We start from the raw sequence: 12,673 nt of genomic DNA on the forward strand, positions 1-12,673 counted from the left end.
AAATATAAAGCAGTACAGAAAATGATAGGCTGCTCAGCTAAAATGATCGCAAATGCTTTACAATGGCAACCAAAACCTGAAAGACGTGGAAGAAAGCGAAAAACTACCATTCAAATGGATAGAAGAATAGCCAAAATGGCAAGGACTCTGCCAACAATCAGCTCCAGGAAGATCAAAGAAGCTCTAAAGTTACCTGTGAGTACTGTTACAATTAGAAGACACCTATGTAAAGCCAAGCTATCTGCAAGAAGCCCCCGCAAAGTCCCACTGTTGAAAAAAAGACATGTGCTGAAGAGGTTACAATTTGCCAAAGAGCACATTGACTGGCCTAAAGAGAAATGGCGCAACATTTTGTGGACTGATGAAAGTAAGATTGTTCTTTTTGGGTCTAGTGGCCGGAGACAGTTTGTCAGACGACCCCCAAACACTGAATTCAAGCCACAGTACACTGTGAAGACAGTGAAGCATGGTTGCGCAAGCATCATGATATGGGGATGTTTCTCATACTACGGTGTTGGGCCTATTTATCGCATACCAGGGATCATGGATCAGTTTGAATACATCAGAATACTTGAAGAGGTCATGCTGCCTTATGCTGAAGAGGAAATGCCCTTGAAATGGGTGTTCCAACAAGACAACGACCCCAAACACACCAGTAAACATGCAACATCTTGGTTCCAGACCAACAAGATTGACATTATGGAGTGGCCAGCCCAATCCCCAGATCTTAATCCAATAGAAAACCTGTGGGGTGACATCAAAAATGCAGTTTCTGAGGCAAAACCAAGAAATAGAGAAGAACTGTGGAATGTAGTCCAATCATCCTGGGCTGGAATATCTGTTCACAGGTGCCAGAAGTTGGTTGACTCCATGCAACACAGATGTACAGCAGTTCTCAGAAACAGTGCTTATACAACTAAATATTCATTAAGTGATTCAAAGGAGAACAAAATCTTCAAACATTTTTCAGTTTATATAGTGAATGTTTGAGTTTGTAAAGAAGAATACAAACACTGCTATTTTTTGAACAGTCTAATATTCACTTTTCTTCAATTTCTTTAGAGGAACAACACAAATTTGATATATTTTTCTTCATGTTCCCAATGCATTTGTGTGTATGGAAATAAAAGCTATTAGAAGGATTTTGAGCTTTATTCACTTTTTTCAACACACTGCTATTATTTTGAACACAACTGTATTAGGGCCAATTTAGACAGGATCCAATTAACCTACCAGCATGTCTTTGGAGTGTGGGAGGAAACCGGAGCACCCGGAGGAAATCCACGCAAGCACAGGGAGAACACGCAAACTCCATGCAGGAGGCGCCATGGTCGGGAATCGAAATCCCACATTTTCGGTAGTCCACAGCGGGGAAATCTTCCAATTGGGACACTAGTTCTAGTGACCTAGGCATCCCGAAGAGATTCCTTGTTTTTAGCAAGGATTTCCTCACTTCCTGTTTTGGCTTTGGGACAGGAAGTGAAGCTAAATCTCCCCAATGGGACAAAGATGGCAAAAATAAACCTTACGGAGGGGGGGGGGGGGGTTTATATACTTAAAAAACCAAAAATAATAAAAAAGGTTTTGCCTATAGCTCTACTTTGAGGCTGCATTCACACAGGCATTTAGTTACACGGCAAATCCCTGTGGCAAGAATCTACAGATTCCTGTGGCTGTGTACGGATAGCAGCTAATCAGGACTGTTCACATATCAATGCTAGGTACCTTTTTTACTGCGAGTAGCTGAAAAAAAGAAAGAAGAAAAAAAAAAGGTGATGCTGGGCAGAGAGGCATTAAAGAATAAGTTCATAATTTGCAAGAAAAAATAAGTGCATATTTTTTATCAGGTTAAAAAAATGTGCATTTATTATTTTTTTCTAAGGAGCCTACAGAGTATTGCACCTGTGATCAGCAAATTGTGGGGCCAATCTCAGGCTCCTGCAGACTGCTGAGACAGCAGGAAGCAGTTACTTGACAGCAGGAAGATCAGTGTACTACCAGAGCGCCCACCAGCACCCTCCCAGTTCACTGAGAACAACAAGCTGACAGCCACAACTGCTGATGGTACTTGTAGGCATTCATTCACAGAAAGCTGTAAATGCACAAGGCGGCCATGTAGGTGGAGCCCAAAATGACTGCGCTGTTTTCAAATAGTGACATGGGATGACATCTGTCACTACTGATAAAAAAAAGCAGTCCCCCCTGTAAATTGTTCTTTTTTTCACCTGTTGATTTTGTTATGTTTCAAATTCCTTTAACAGACCAAGCTGTGCAGCAAATGTTGGCATGGGACTGAGAGGAACCATTTAACACTGACAGGGGTGCTTATAATGATCAGCTTTTATTCACTTATGTAAAATCTTTATCCAAAACAAAAAAAAACTGCTAAAAAATGTTAATTGGAGTCTGGCAATCATCAAACAAAATAATAAACAAAGTGCATCTGAAGGTAAAGCATTATTATTAGGCTCCATACACACTAGCTTTTTTTTTATCAATTCAAAAACCGCTGAAATAATGCTGGATAAAAAACACTGTTACCGCTGACAGGGCTTCCATCTTCCCCTGGTCTTCCTTCCTGATGTCACTGAGTATGCCGTTCCTTCAGAGCACTGTGCTGTGGCTCATGACTCCCCCACGCATGTGTGGGAGCGATGTCATCACGACTCAGCCAGTCAGAAGGCCAGAGCTCGCAAACCCGGAAGGAAGACCTGTCAGCAGTGACAGTGCACCACTGGAGGGCTTTGTTTTAAGCTAAGTACAGCGAGGTCTATATATATTTGGACACAGGCACAATTTTAGGTTTTCTGGTATTTACCAAAACATCTTCACGCTATAGGTATATAATGGATATGGGCTGAAAGTGCATACTCTCAAGTTTAATTTGAGGGTACATACATCCAAATTGGAGGAAGGGTTTAGGAATTACAGCACTTAAGAGTAGGCACCCCCTCTATTTCAAGGGACCAAAAGTAATTGGACAATTGAATCAAAAGCTGTTTCATGGCCAGGTGTGGGCTACTCCATTATTTCTTCATCAATTAAGCAGGTAAAAGATCTGGAGTTGATTCTAAGTGTGGTATTTGCATTTGGAATCTACAATATTGCTGTGAACCTGCATCATGTGTTCAAAGGAGCTGTCCATGCAAGTGAAGCAGGCCATTGTAAGGCTTCAAAAATTAAACAAATCCATCAGAGAGATAGCAGCAACATTAGGAGTGGCCAAATCAACATTTTGGTACATTTTGAGGAAAGAAGAACGCTCTGGTGAGCTCAGCAACATAAAAAAGGCATGGACGTCCACGGAAGATAACAGGATCCTCTCTATGGTAAAGGAAAACCCATTCACAACATCCAGACAAGTGAAGGACACTTTCCAGGAGGTGGGCGTATCATTGCCACAGTCTACAATCAACAGAAGACTTCAGGATAGCAAATACAGAGGGTTCACCACAAGGTGCAAACCATCCATAAACTTGAAGAATAGAAAAGCCAGATTAGACTTTGCCAAAAAAACATCTAAAAAACCCAGACCAGTTCTGGAAAACAATTCTTTGGATGGATGAAACTAAGATTAATCTGTACCAGAATGACAGAAAGAAAAAAGTGTGGAGAAGGCTTGGAACGTCATTTGTAAAACATGGTGGATGGAATGGGCATGCATGGCTTCCAGTGGCACTGGGTCATTGGTGTTTATTGATGATATGACCGAAGACAGAAGCAGCTGGATGAATTCTGCAGTGTTTAGAGATATACGGTCAGCCCAGATTCAGCCAAATGCACAAAGTTGATTGGACGGCGCTTCACAGTACAGATGGACAATGATCCAAAACATTGCAACACAAAAAGAACCCAGGAGCTTTTGAAGGAAAAGAAGTGGAATATTCTGCAATGGTTGAGTCAATCACCTGATCTCAACCCAATTGAGCATGCATTTCACTTGCTGAAGGCAAAACTAAAAGGCAGAAAGACCCACAAAGAACAACTGAAGACAGCTGCAATTAGAGCCTGGCAAAGCATCAGAAAGGATGGGCACTGATAGGCACTGATGAAGTGGAACGGATAGGCAGCACTGATAGGCGGCACTGATGATGCTGCACTGGTAGGTGGCACTGATGGGCAGCACTGATGAGTGGCACTTCTGGGCACTCATGGGCAGCACTGCTGGGCACTGATCATCAGTGCCGATCTCTGTTCTGACAATTACCGGTTATTGGCAGTACTTTCCTCACGCTGTGACAGCATGAGGAAAGTGCAGCCGATAAATGGCAACTGTATTTACCCAGTGATCTGTTGTGTTATTGGACATACCTGATCACATTGTAAAAGGCCACTGTGATCAGCTGTGTCCGTAGGCGCTGGGTGCACGGCGCTGGAGGTGTCGCGTTGTAGCTGTCTTTCAACTATAGCACAATTGGGAAGAGGTTAAAGCTGAAAGTCTGCACTTCAAATTCATTTGGATTGTTTCGTTTTAATTTATTCTGGTGGCATACAGAGCCAAAAGTATGAAAATTGTGCCTGTGTCCAAATATATATGGACCTGTGTTTCATAATGTGCTAGTGTGTGATGTATACTAGCATATTATGTAATTGCCTTGCAGGGGACTTTTTTTTTTAAGCTGCAGTTTACTACCACTTTAAGCTCCTATAAATTGTTATCAGCACTTATTTGTGCTCCAGGAAGCTAAACAGTGTTATCCTATGTATCTATGTACACTGTTTAAGGCTAGTATTGTTTTTAAAGATTCAGCATTTAGGAGCAGGGGAAAAAAAATTGTTTTTGTAGAGTTTTTGGGAGTGCTTTTCTGACAGAGAAAAAAAATGGTAAACGCAACTATAAAAAAATGCAATTACCAGCGTTTTTTGAGCTTTAAAAAAAAAAAAAAAAAAAAAAAAAAGTGCGTGGAGCCTAATAATAATAATAATGGTTTACCTTCAGATACACATTGTTTACTATTTTGTTTATGATGCTTTTATAGGTATTGCATGAACTCTACCAGACTCCAATTAACATTTTTTAGCTGTTATTAAAACAGGTTTTTTTTTTAAAGATTTTACATAAATGAACAAAAACTGACCATGGTAACCACATGCATCAGCTGCCAAAAATGAGGAATATCTACTAAAAGGTGCATGTTTAGGAGATATTCATTTTACCTACAAGTAAGCTTTATTATAAGCAAGCTAACCTGTAGGTAAAAGATCATAAAGTGGACTTTACTGGTACTTAAAAAAAAAAAAAAAAAAAACTCCTAGATTGTAAGCTCGAAAGAGCAGGGCCCTCAAACCCCTCGTGTATTGTTTTGTTACTGTATTGTTGCATGTACTGTCCCCCACTACAATGTACAGCACTGAGCAAACCTTTTGGCGATATATAAATACTGTATAATATTAAAAAAAAAAACCCTAGTGTGCATGGAGCCTAACCTTTCTATGAAGTGATTAGAATCCCTGCCAGAATTTTATTACTGTGTCCCCTCTAGAGAAATTGACTCACTTGTCTTGGCAACCTGTGTCACCAAAAATCCAATATTCTGAGCTGATACCAGGGAGGAGCAAGGAGGAAATCTTCCAAAAAGGATCGTGTTCGAAAGATAATTGTCTAAGAGTGAGTTTTCCTAATTTTTAAGAACTTATTCTTACTTCCAATCATGTCTACGAGTGGGTTTTCCTCACTTTGGAGAACTTACTCTTCCTTCCAATCATGTCTATGAGTGGGTTTTCCTCACTTTTGAGAACTTACTCTTCCTTCCAATCATGTCTACGAGTGGGTTTTCCTCACTTTGAATAATTTACTCTTCCTTCCAATCATGTCTACGAGTGGGTTTTCCTCACTTTGAATAACTTACTCTTCCTTCCAATCATGTCTACGAGTGGGTTTTCCTCACTTTGGAGAACTTACTCTTCCTTCCAATCATGTCTACGAGTGGGTTTTCCTCCCTTTGAAGACTTACTCTTCCTTCCAATCATGTCTACGAGTGGGTTTTCCTCCCTTTGAAGACTTACTCTTACTTCCAATCATGTCTACGAGTGGGTTTTCCTCCCTTTGAAGACTTACTCTTCCTTCCAATCATGTCTATGAGTGGGTTTTCCTCACTTTGGAGAACTTACTCTTCCTTCCAATCATGTCTACGAGTGGGTTTTCCTCACTTTGAAGAACTTACTCTTACTTCCTGTCATGTCTACAGGACAGGAAGTGAAGTGAAATATCCCCAATGGGACACAGATTGAAAAAAGAAAAGACAAAAAAACACCCTTCCTACTCTATTCAAAGAAAAAAGGTTTGGTTTAAGGTGTACTATAGCTGTAGAACCACTCCCTATAAAGGCACTGGAGGTGACAGGACAAAGCTTCATTTAATGTTGTTGGAGACGTCCAGCCAGTTCCTGGGAAGTAGCTGAAATGTATAAAGCCACAATGATTTCTTTCACAGCTTGACCTCAAAGAAATTAAACTCTGGGTGTCGGCTTGCAGACTGAAGAAAAGCGTCTTTCAGAGGCAATGTGTCCTAAGCTACACAAGAAGCTTCTGTACACAAGCAACAGGCACTGGAACAGATGTGCTATTAACCTGATATTTTTAGAAAGTAAAAGGGGTCATTTACATTTGTGTGCATCTATTCTGTTAATTACACATAACCTGCTCATGAGTTATAAGTGTCTGGTCTCTCCAATTACATTAAACCTTGGGAACAGAAAGCAAAATGCACAAAAAGAAGGGGCAAGTGCAGCACTGTTGTTTTTGAACATTGCAGCAAATGATGAGTGTCTGTGAGTGACACCTTTGTTTCTCCAGTTTGCATACAACATGCCTCTGTGACTGTGGTTATGCTAGACACAAAGCATCAGAATGGGCACTTTTGATGAATTGTAAGAGCCAGCCTCACTACACAGAAACAGGATGAATGACAAATACAACGTGCACAATGACAGTAGCCCAGAAAGAAGAAACGTGACATTCACAACAGTCAAGCCATAAGCCAGTCCCAGCTGTTTTCTACTACCACCCTCTCATGTCAAAGCACACCCTCAGACAAACCTCCTTTCCTCCCCTTTCTGTACAAGTGTAATTTAAAACCTCCCATCTCTTAGGCAACGGAATTAGCCAGGCACTGCTAAGGGTAGAGACAAGCTGTCAGGGAGCACCAAGCAACTGCTGGCTGCATGGGGTGACAAGGGACAGAGCAGTTCTGGAGTGCAGGGTAAGCCTCACCATGTGCAGCTTTTACATCTTCTATGTACTTTTATTTGCTTTGACAAACTTCACTGACTTGCAGGATTCACTAGTTTGCTGTTTCTAATAAATCATGCAGGGATCAGAACTAAAAAAAAGTAAAGAGAAGTCAGACATTAATGACTTGCAACCTCCTTGGGATGTAACCTGCATTCTTGGACAGAACAATATCATAAAAAGAATACAAAAAGCATAGTTTATCTCATGATCTGTAGATCTTCTTGAATTTTCTTATTTGCCTGGGGTCCGACAGAGCACAACCACAGGAAGGGTGAAAACTCCAGGCTTGCAGAACATGGAATAGTAGTGTGTTTACAGATATCTTGGCTGTGAGTAGTCACGGAATTCATTCCTGCTGAGTATGGTCCATGTAAGTCATGTACACGCCAACAGATCCTGCCAAATACTAGTGTTGTCATTTTATTACTAAGTGCTGGAAGAGCTCATAGCTCTGAACATTACAAATGCTGATTTGGATTTCTCTGCAATTCACATCATTTGCAACTTTGACAAAACGTTTTAAATCAGTGGAATTAAAAACCTTCCTGGGACCTTATAGCAGTGATTGCAATAAAGATCTGGGGTATACAAAAGCATGTACATGACCTAAAGCAGTCTGTGACCGTTCCGTGCAACCTATGGTAGAACAGTTGTATCTGAACAATGCGCTTCACTGCAAGCTATTAACTTTCAACAGGTGCAGACAGGAAGAGTGCTGCTATTCATCCCTATCCAATAAAAGGAAAACAGAAGACACTTACATGAATGGGGGACTGAAAACACTGATGAAAGAAAATCCCATATCTTTATAACAATTGAAGATATCTAATTAAGGAGAATATTAATATACAAAACTGCATTTCTGCTCATAAGAGTGTTAGTCCACCTGCAAGTGATATGTTATTTTTATGTGGAGCTCAGTGGTCACCTGGATTCCCATATATTGAGTACTCCCTCTTTCTTGCTCTGTTTTTATACACCTTCAAGTTGTGGGTCTTCTTGTCCATCACTGCAAATTCTTAATCATATATATATTTAAAAATATTTTATAACAGGGAGAGTAGGAACCTCCTTATATTGGTTGTAACAAAGAACAAAAACAAAAGTGCACCAACCTTGCACATTACCTCAGTAAGTAAAGGGTGAATTTATTAAATTGAGATATATACTCACTAAGTAGCAATAATAAAAGCATATAGAAATCCAACATCAGTGCACTGGGATAGCAGACACGTGCAGGTCCCATCTAGAGGGGAGAAGCTGACATGTTTTGAAGAGTGATCCCTTCTTCCTCAGAGCTCTGAGGAAGAAGGGATCACCCTTCGAAACGCGTCAGTTTCATCCTGAGAGTCTCCCCTCTAGACTTCAGAGAAGTGAGCCTGCAGAGGACAGAACCAGAGACTAGGTAAGTTTTGCAGTGAAAACTGTTTTTTTAATTAAAAACTACTAGGTGGCAAATTTATTATTTTTAATTTTTTAACTGGAGTTGGGCTTTAAGCTGAGCTATGAAGCTGGCAAATAAGACGTGAAACAAAGTATCTGATAAATATTGAATATTCAGAAGTCACCTCAAAGCCTTTTATTTTTCCCTCTTTTGGGTGAAGGAAGGCAAGATTTGATTACCCAAAATCTCTTTGTTATTGCTTGTGCCTTCGGAGGAGAGCTTTTTCTACTGTATATAGTTATGACAAATCTACAAAGACTTTGGTGACATTATCATTTAATTACCAGCACAAGGCTTGTGTCACCCTAGTGGATTCGCTGAACGAATGTTAAAAGTAGGGATGCACCGAAATTTCGGTGGCTGAAAATACCCCTTTCAACCGTCAGCCGAAATGAAAAAAGCACTGATACAGGTGCCGAAAAAAACCTGCCCTTCGCCCGCCACTTGGTGGTTCTCAGCCTTACCTGAGAAACCATCGAACAATCCCAGCGCTGAGCATAGAGATGAGTGAAGGAAACATGGCCTCCACTCATCTCTATGCCCTTGTAGGACCGGAGCGATGTCACTTCCGGTTCCGGCCATGTTTTTTTTTTTTTTTTTTAAAGCACTAGATCAATGCTTTTTTTTTATTTAATGCTTTACATTGCAGAGGAGAGATGTGGGGTCTTATTGACCCCATGTCTCTCCATAAAGAAGATCTGTCACTAATTATTTCTATCACAAGAGATGCATGCATTTCTTGTGATAAGAATAAAAGTGATTAAAAAATTTTTTTAAAGGGACAGTGCAAAAAAAAAACCAAAAAAAAAAAAACATTAAATGAATAATAATAATAAAAAAAAAAGTTTAAAGTGCCCCCGTCCTCTCACGTAGTGGTGAACACATACGTAGGTCATACCCACATAAGTAAATGGTGTTCAAACCACACACATGAGATATCGCCATAAACATCAGAGAAAGAGCAATAATTCTCGCACTAGACCTCCTCTGTAACTTTACACTGGTAACCTGTAGATATTTTTAAAGCATCACCCATGGAGATTTTTAAGTACCGCATTTTAATGCCATTCCACGACCGTGCGCAATTTTAAAGCGATACATATTGGGTATCTATTTACTCGCCGTAACATCCTCTTTCATATTTTACAAAAAAAAATTGGGGTATATATAGTTTGTTTTTTTCCAAAAAATATATATTCATTTTTAAAAACTGCACATTTCGGTTTCGGTTTTCAGCCAAGTGCATTTAGAATTTTCAGTTTCGGCACTAGAATTTTCATTCCGGTGTGCCACTAGTAAAAAGGCAACTTTACCCCATCCCTCTGAGTGGCAGCCATCTACAAAACACTTATGGTCAGCATCTCTTCCGGAGAGTGTCCCTGCCTGATACTGCACAGCGGTTGCAGAAACCTATTATCTATCAAACGCATCGTGTGCATTGGGTAAAGTAGCCTTTTGCTAGAAACTCGTACTAAGGGACAACCACTGGTGACTCCTGTTATTGCTAGTTGCCTGGCTCCCATTCTGATCCAATGTTTTAACATTTTTTTGAGGCACTAATCTGGAAAAATTATCTAGATCAGTTCTTAATTTGCAATCAGCATGACTCAGTGACTCAAACTATTGAAGCCAGAGAATAGTCAGCAAACCAGTATTCTATGGAGGAGCTATGCAAATAGAAACACCTGTACATTTGTCCTTTAAGAGTGCAGCCAATGAAAGCTATCTCTAGCAAATCCAAGTAGTTTCACTGATTGTAGTTGTGCAAGTTTTTTTATTTTGGTTAGTAACAAATGCCACCCATCAATGTCCTTAGCTGTTTGCTGCAACCCTATTCATTATATTGGAGGAAAGCTTGGGAGTAGCACATTCCCTGCCCTGCCTGTGGGGCATCATAGCATCAAACAAATGCAATGTGACTAAGGCAACACACAAAGGCGAGGAGGAAACCACAAGGCCAAGGAAAGTAGAAAATAACATCATCACAAAATGTGACACACTGTGACAGATGATGTTCAGGAAACAGAAATAACAAATGAACACCATACTCAAATTAGAATTGTCATGATAAGTCAGTCCAAAGAAGATAGAGTACAGAACTGAATAAAAATATAATAAAAATATGGCAAACATGAAGCTTACTTATAAAATGTGTTGTGGAGCAGAGAAAGGGCTGAAAAATACATAGGCATACCTGGAAAAAAAATGTATGTAAATGTGTACATATACAAGTAAGTGGACAGTGCGTAATCTGGAGTATGGACCAATGTATCCTCTATATATTAGTAAACATTAAAGTACTGCACACAATAAATCTCAATTTTATTTTAAAAACCACAAATGCAAAAATGATTGTATGTTGGTAACTGAATAGGTTAATTCCTGTAATGATAATATTCAGTATATGGATTCCATTTCTTATGTGACTCCATATTTTTCTTCACATTTACATGCAGACTAAGTTGCCTAGCAAAAGTGGTAGTTTCAGGGATTTGGACAAACTATTATACTGGCAGAACTAAAATGTATAATAAAACCCGTAAGCAGGCAGGCTCTTTATTGCAGAGACATGCAATGTCTCTTCTGCAAGAAAATAAACCTACCGGCATATTCATAGTCTTCTGTAGAATGTACAGTGAGATGAGCATGCGCAGTTTAGTTTACAGTCTGGAACAGTGCCTGTGTGGTGGGATGGGTGCATCCTGCATTAGCCAAGATGTCATCCCGCATTAGCCAATCAAGATTGGTTGAATGTTGCACCCAAAACAAACTGAGCGGAAGATGCCGGTGAAGGACCTTACAGGCACTGGACCACTGAAGCAGAGGTAACTATAGTTTTACTGTAAGTCATAGAGTTTAAACATTTTTGCCAACATTTTTTGCTTAAAAAGCGTAAGCTGGAGTTATGCTTTAAATTTTATTTGGTTACAAAAAGTACTCTAAAACCACATATCCGTTTTTGACTACCCAGTCCACAGGGTGACAAAGCTGCTGTAATGTTAAGGTCTTGTTCACCCATGTTTGCCTGCACAACATGCACATGTGTTCTGTGCACCTGTTCAGTGGTTATACAGACAATCTGACATTCTCGTGGAGGCGAGCGCGTGTCCCTGAATGCAGACAGTGTGAGTTTGGGGACACACACCAGGATGACAAATTGGGAGCAGCTGCTGTGTCCAAGTTAACATGAATAGGATTGCCTTCATGGGGATGCACAATACACCTGTACATCCTGTGTGGGCAAACTCGGCCCTTGCACAGGTGTACACTTAAGTATGTCCATGTGATACATGGGCATTCAGAACTGAAAAGCATTATCACCCTATTACAGGAAATGGAAAATCAATAGATCTACTGGCAGGATCAACAGGTAACAGGGAAGGACTATAGATCTCCCTGGAAATGTTCCCTCAGGCAGTGGGTGTCATTGAGCTTGCAAGACTGAGGACATCTTGTGCCAAATTAGCGGTACTGCAGAGAACAGTGAATGAATAGGACTGCCTTCATGGGGATGCACAAAACACCTGTACATCCCTGTGGGCAAACTTGGCCCTCCCACAGGTGTACACTTAAGTATGTCCATGTGATACATGGTCATTCAGAACTGAACAGCATTACCACCCTATTACAGGAAGTGGAAAATCAAAAGATCTACTGGCAGGATCAACAGGTAACAGGGAAGGACTATAGATCTCCCTGGAAATGTTCCCTCAGGCAGTGGGTGTCATTGAGCTTGCAAGACTGAGGACATCTTGTGCCAAATTAGCGGTACTGCAGAGAACAGTCATAAATGTAATCCCACAGCCCTGATCAGTGTATTTCTGTGGCAGGTATGGCCAGTTGTTTACGTTCAGCTGCAGCCACTCAGCTTGTAAAAATCAAAGATAGGCTCAGAGGCTTTGAAGTTGTTTGAATGTAAGCATACATGAAGAGATTACCTGGGTTAGGGACCGATGAGCAGACCTGCATACAGAGCCACTCATCCATCCCTAGGCA

The 12,673-nt window shown here is 40.4% G+C and overlaps 2 protein-coding genes across 2 annotated transcripts in view; one reads left to right on the forward strand and one right to left on the reverse strand.

The window, feature by feature from the left end:
• The window catches only part of RECQL5 (RecQ like helicase 5), a 186,409-nt gene that overhangs the window by 58,767 nt on the left and 114,969 nt on the right, over positions 1-12,673 (reverse strand). The gene's annotated exons all lie outside the window — the stretch shown is intronic.
• SMIM5 (small integral membrane protein 5) overlaps positions 7,106-12,673 on the forward strand; it is a 48,981-nt gene continuing 43,413 nt past the window's right edge. Inside the window, exon 1 of the mRNA XM_089654888.1 lies at positions 7,106-7,201. The gene's annotated coding sequence lies outside the window, so the exon portion shown is untranslated. The remainder of the gene's footprint in view (positions 7,202-12,673) is intronic.

Source organism: Staurois parvus, unplaced genomic scaffold (assembly GCF_062004578.1).
Source record: "Staurois parvus isolate SC_StPar_1 unplaced genomic scaffold, SC_StPar_1.0 ptg000813l, whole genome shotgun sequence".
Classification (NCBI taxonomy): domain Eukaryota; kingdom Metazoa; phylum Chordata; class Amphibia; order Anura; family Ranidae; genus Staurois; species Staurois parvus.